At 54.9% G+C, this 6,000-nt stretch overlaps 1 protein-coding gene across 1 annotated transcript in view; it reads right to left on the bottom strand.

The window, feature by feature from the left end:
• The window catches only part of HRAS (HRas proto-oncogene, GTPase), a 43,984-nt gene extending 38,226 nt beyond the window's left edge, over nt 1-5,758 (bottom strand). The window contains exon 1 of the mRNA XM_080405574.1: nt 5,391-5,758. The gene's annotated coding sequence lies outside the window, so the exon portion shown is untranslated. The remainder of the gene's footprint in view (nt 1-5,390) is intronic.
• Nucleotides 5,759-6,000: the final 242 nt, after the last annotated feature.

A 6,000-nucleotide genomic window follows, 5' to 3' on the forward strand; every position in this document is an offset into this window, starting at 1 on the left:
GACAATCCGCCCACCTTGCACAGCCTCCACAATGCCTTCCTCCACCGCTCTCCTCCTCGCTTCTCTTCCTGCGGAGCCTTCCCCAGCAAGAACAGGGCAGCCTGGAGCAGACCCCACTGTGCACACCTGCATCCCTCATTTCGCTCCTACTCCCTGGCTTCTTAGATCTCGCGCCTCTCCTTCTCTCAGTAAGAGGATGACATCCTCTTCACAGGCCACAGCTTCTCCCTCACGTCTGCTGTTCTCTCAAGGATGCTAAACAAGCAGAAGATGTACAGGCATCTTCCCAGAGACACTGCAGCAATGTCTCTTTTTTTGTATTCGTCAAGTTATCGCTCCCACACACTCACATCTAAACTCAGCTCCACCAGCTCATGAATTTAACTTACATATGAGCAGCCTCATCTGTAACGGGTTTAGCTATGCAAAAGGAAAAATCCCATTATAGTTTTGGCCCACAGCACTGTATTATATAAGTACCTGGGCTGCTGCTGCCTCTGCGTTATCAGCATGCTCCTCACCCAGGACATCCTACCCTTCCAGCAGACAGGCTGGTATCTGCTGGGTCAGCATCGCTCCTAAAGAAGAGAGCCTGGTGAGGTAAGGCAACCAGCTGAGCCAACACCAGAGAGGGGATCAGGACTCCCAGGTTCACGGTCCTGCACTTTAACGACCATTTAATCACCTTTCAGCACAGGGATGAGCTGTTCCAAGAGCCCGTGTCGCCAAGATGGGCACCAGGTCGTGCATTAAGGCAGCAGCACAGAAAGACTATTTCCCCTGTAGGCATTCAGGCCATTTTGCACCACACAGAGCAAGCTGTAAAACCATACTCCAGCACCGAGAAGTTGATAATGTAGTTTTGCTTTTACTGAACCAGTCCTTAAACAGTGCTGGTCACACATTATAGAGAAACCAAGAAATAGGTTGCAACACACAGAATAAAATGTTATCACCTCAAAGCATTTTCCTCTGGATAGCTGTAATAATACAGCAAACATCAGCAGCTTCCCTCTCTCCCTGCGGTAAATAATTAACTGCAAAATAATATTCCTCTTGGCTCCATCCTCCCCAATCAATTTTGCTTCGCAATAACATGCCGCCTGGATTGCTCGCTGTGCCAGTGCACCCGAGTGCTACCCAAAACATTTCACAAGACACGGAGAAGCGGTGTAACTGTTAACTCGGGCACAGCGGAGACCTTTCCTTATGGGTACAAGAGGGTATCATCACGTAACTCCCAGTACTTACAGCAGACAGCTATGACATACACGGCTTAGCTCATTCACTGCAGCAACATCACTGCAACCATCAGCGGAGGCGAATCACGCACTCTGAGCATTCCCATCACACTCCTCCGGACTGCCTGAGCTGTACTGCCAAGGCATAGCAAATTTCCTCCCCTAAAATACAAAGTTTTCTGTTCCCTTCATTGTTTTGGAGAATATTCTGCACCCCACACCCCCTTAGATTTCATCCAGGGGAAAAAAAACCTCCAGTCTTCTCCATAACAGCACTTTTTAAAGAGACTTTAAGCTCTGAATACTAGATTTAAGTTGAATATTGTGACTGCTCGGTCATGCATGGTAACTTGTTCGCCTCTTGCTACTTAGCCTCATCAACCTGACACTCGAGAGATTCTGAAAGCCACAGGTAAACCAGAAAACCTTCAGAGCACTCATTCCTTTTGCCCTGTGGGAATATACCTCCTGGACATCACTCCAGAGGGGAAGGATGATGCCAGGAGGAAAACAGGGCTGCCCAGCAGGGAGGATGGCCTTGGTCTGGCAGCAGATGGAAGCAGGTTGCATACAGATAACTAGTAACAAGGTCTGCCATTTGATCCTAGTTCTTTTCTTAGGATAGAAAGTCATTCACTTTAAAAAAAAAAAAAAAAAAAAAAGGCATAAAGAGAGCACAGGCTAAAATGAAAGCTGGGAAAAACCTCCAGAGTTACAGCAACACCCTTCCTGCAACAGCCAGAACACCCAGGAAGAGGCAGAGAAGCATTACTACCAAGAGCATTACCACCAAGCAAACATCTTCATGCTCACAAGCAGTTTGGCTTTATGTTTTTCTGGGTTTAAACGCATACCACCAGGTTTAGTTGAGCCGACTGTGAAGTGTTCAATAAAAAAAAAAAAGAAAAAAAAAAAAAAAGAGGGAAAATGGCTTACTTAGACTCAAAAAGCATGGAAAGTTGAAGAAACAGGCAGAAGAAAGAATGAAAGGAAAACCATGACACCAAAGAGATGAAGAACAATAAAGGGAAAGGAAAAAATAAGTTAAACAGATACTGAGTACAGTTCAGGAAAAGATAAACCGTGAAGAAGTAGAATGGAAACTGGAAGGGAAAGATAAGAGAAAGAGGAACGTGCCACGGCAGAGCAGTTGAAGGGAGTTGGCAAATAGATCATTTGTTTAATCTCATCCATATTTGTCAAATAATTTATTTGATTAATACTTTTTTGTGGTCTTCAACCAGCTATAGAGCTGATCAAATATAACTTCATAAATATATTATTAGATTAATTCAGGTAAAATTCAAACACGTTCAACATTTTTATCTGCTGCTTAATAAGCTCTGGGTTTTAAGTTTACACTTCCAAAATGTTAAAATAGAAAGCTGATAATAAATTACAATTAGATAAAAGAGTGCTCAGAGCACAATCATTTTGCTTTTCCTAGACCAACAAGAAGTCCAGTGGCGCAACACATGTTGAAAGACAGATGAGACATTTCTACCTCTTCCTTCCTCACCCTGCTGCCAGGAACCCCTCTCCACCAGCAGTACTGTCCGTCTTGGGTTTCCTTTTGGTGACTATTTCCCCCATGTTGAACTTCTTTACTCCATCAAGCTCTTTTACCCCAATAAAACCTGGGGAGCTCCAAGGGCAGCCTAGCAGGATGGGAAAGTTGGGGTTCACCAGCCGCAGGAGGGGTAGCGGTGGTCGCCGTCCCCAGCAAATGTTTACATTTGTGAGCCGAGCTCTGCTCCACTAAAGGGAAGGGACGTTAGGGGAAGGATGGCCACCTGGGCAAGGATGCCTCAGGACCTCTGCTGTCCCATGGAGAAGCTTCTCAAGTACCAGCAGCCTTTTCCAAACCTCCCTAGGACAACTAGGGGGAAAAAATAAGGTCAGTTGGCAATATTTCAGCCCGAGTTGTTTTTTTTCCCCTCTTCCCTCTCTGGCCCGACACAATAGCAAGGAAAGCCCCGTGAGAGCCCACAGGGTGGGAGCCACCAAGGCAGACCACCTCCACACACGTGGCAGCGGGTCTGCCAGGGACCCCCAGGGGCAGCACCAGACCCGATGGGGAAACTGCGGCCACCACTTTCCAGGGCGACTCGGAGAAGCCCCAGGTTCCCCCCACCGCTGCCCTACCTTCACCACTGACAACAGCCAGGAGCCAAACTCACCACAGGAGAGAACCACACCAAGAGTAACTCCTCCGGGCCAGAAAAGTGTCCCTCAGGTCATAAGTCCTGTCTAAATATTACAGCGATATCCCAAACTGAGATAATTATTGCTAATTACAACATCATTTTTATGGAAACGTGAAGGGTATTACCATGCATAATTCATCTCTTTTTAATTAAAAGACATAAGAGGTTCACTAAGATACAAAAAAAAAAAAAAAATAAAGATATGTTGACAGCTCCAACCCCAAAGCAGACTTTTCTGCAGCGATAACACCCATCAGCCTGCAGACCCACCAAGGAGAGCAAACAGGGAAATCCATCAGCATCGGCCTCCCCGGTGCTGAAATGAAGCAGTTGGCACGTTATTAATCACACAGGGAAAATGTTTGATGAGGAGGAGAGGACCAGACACATGGGGGGGGGACACACATGGATTCAAAGTCACAGCTGTATTACAAACACTTGGGGGTGGGGAAATCACACAAATCACCAGCTGCAAAATCAAAATACTCTGGAGCTCTGCAACGATAAACACATGAGCAATTCCGACCAGGAGAACCCAACATTCACCAGCATCCACCTGGCAACAACCTCCAGCAACTCTTCAGCTGAGCCCGCACTGAGCCTCACGTGCTTTGCTCCATTCAATCCCAGGTCCTGCCCCAACGCACGCCAACCAGAGCGGGGTACGTCGCGACAAAGCCTCCCCAGGAGCGGGGACCCCTTCTGCACCTCAGAGAACTACCCAGGAGCAACTGTGCAGGGCGCGGGCTATAAAGAGCCTTGACTTAGGTCATTGAAAAAGTCAATGGCTTGACTTGGGTCATGGCTTGAGGCGGGTCAGGCCATTCCTGGCTGCACCATCCTCCTGCTTCCAGCTGTTCTAAGCATTTCTCCAGCTGCTCCACAGTTTGCCAGTCCTCTCCCAATTTCTCATCTGCTCTTTTGTCTCCAGGCACGCTCTGCTCCTCGAGGCGACTGAAAGGCATCCCCAGGCGGGCTGAGCGAGCCACCCAAGGGCGCCTGCTGCCACTGGGGCCAAGGGGTCCCCGCGACGCCCCGGCACGGCGGGCAGGGTGCGAGCAGCCTCCGCACACCGCAGAGCCCCGCGGCCCTGGGAGGAAGGGAGGTGCCCCCAGCTCCGCAGAGCCGCACGCAGGGACAGGGGGGACCCCGCTGCGACGTACCTGCGCCCCCACCACCTGCACGCCCATGGGCCGGGCTCTCCCTGGGTGCTGCACCCACGGCGGGTGCACGGCCAGAGCACGGCAGGCACCTGCTTTGGCCAAGGGTGGGGGTCCGGTGTTCCCCCCCAGAGCATCGCGGGGGCAGCGTGGGGATGCCAGGGGATGAGGGAGGGCGGGTGCAGGGTGCTGCAAACTGGGGGTGTGAGGAAGAGAAGGGAGAGGGCTGCAGTTTGGGGATGTGGGGGGCAAGGGGGGAAGGGGGCTGGGGGGGGGAATGCGGGGGGAATGGGAGGGCAAGGGGGGAAGGGGGCTGGGGGCGGGATGCGGGGGGAATGGGGGGGGAAGGGGGCTGGAGGGGGATGTGGGGTGAACGGGAGAGCAAGGGGGGAATAAAGGGGGTGTAAGGTGGTGGAGAAGGGGAGGATGCAAAGGGGGTGCGGGCGGAGGGCAGGGGATGGAGGCAAGGGGGTGCAGCAGCTGCGGCTGGGCGGCCCCCGCCCTCCCCCCCCCCCCCCCCCCGGCGGCCAGCCCGGGCTGGGGTCGGCAGGCAGCGCCCAGGCAGCGGGGCCGGGCCGCCGCCCCCAAACCCCCCCCGCCGGGGGGCCCCTCCGTCCCACCGCCCCCCCCCCCCTCCCCGGGGCACGGCGGGGCCACAAACTTCCCGGGGGGGGGGGGGGGAGCTGCCGCCCCTCTAACAGGTGGCGGCCCATCGCCGCAAAACCGGCGGGTCCTGCCGCCCCCCCGGCGCCTCCCACCCCCCGGCCCCGGCGGTCACTCACCGGCTCGTCCACCCCGCCAAGGCGGGATGCGCGTCCTGGAGAAGGGAGTAAGTTTAAAGCAGGATAATAATATTATTGGAGGAGGGGTGTGGGTGTTTGTTTGGGTTTTTTTTTCTTCCAACAGACGAAAATCAAACAAGACGAGGCGCCCCCCAGGCGGGCGAACCCGCCCCGCCGCTCCGCTCCTCCCCACCCGGCCCGGCCCCGCCGGGGGCTTCGCTTCAGCCGCGCGTGGGCCCGGCGGCGAGGTGAAGTTTCCACCGCGGTGGTGGAGGCGCCCCCGGCGTGCCGCGCCCGCCCCGCATTGGCACCGGGCACCGGGGCGCTGCGCCGCCGCCGCCCGGACAATGTGCGTGCGGGGGGAGCGGCGCGGAGCGGGAGCGCGCCCCGCCGGCGGCCGCCGCACACGCCCAGGCCCCGCCCACCCGCCGCGCAACGGCCGCCCGCCGCCCCTGATAGGCGGCCCCCACCGCTACCGCCCTCCGGGTGGGCCGCCGCGGCTGTCAATCAAGCGTCACCACCCGCCTCGACCGCGGCCTGGCCGCGGGGCGGTCCCTGAGGCGACGGCGGGCGGCCGCGAGGGGGGAGGGAGGCGGCGGGCAGCCGAGCC

This window comes from Falco punctatus, assembly GCF_963210335.1.
Source record: "Falco punctatus genome assembly, chromosome: 10".
Classification (NCBI taxonomy): domain Eukaryota; kingdom Metazoa; phylum Chordata; class Aves; order Falconiformes; family Falconidae; genus Falco; species Falco punctatus.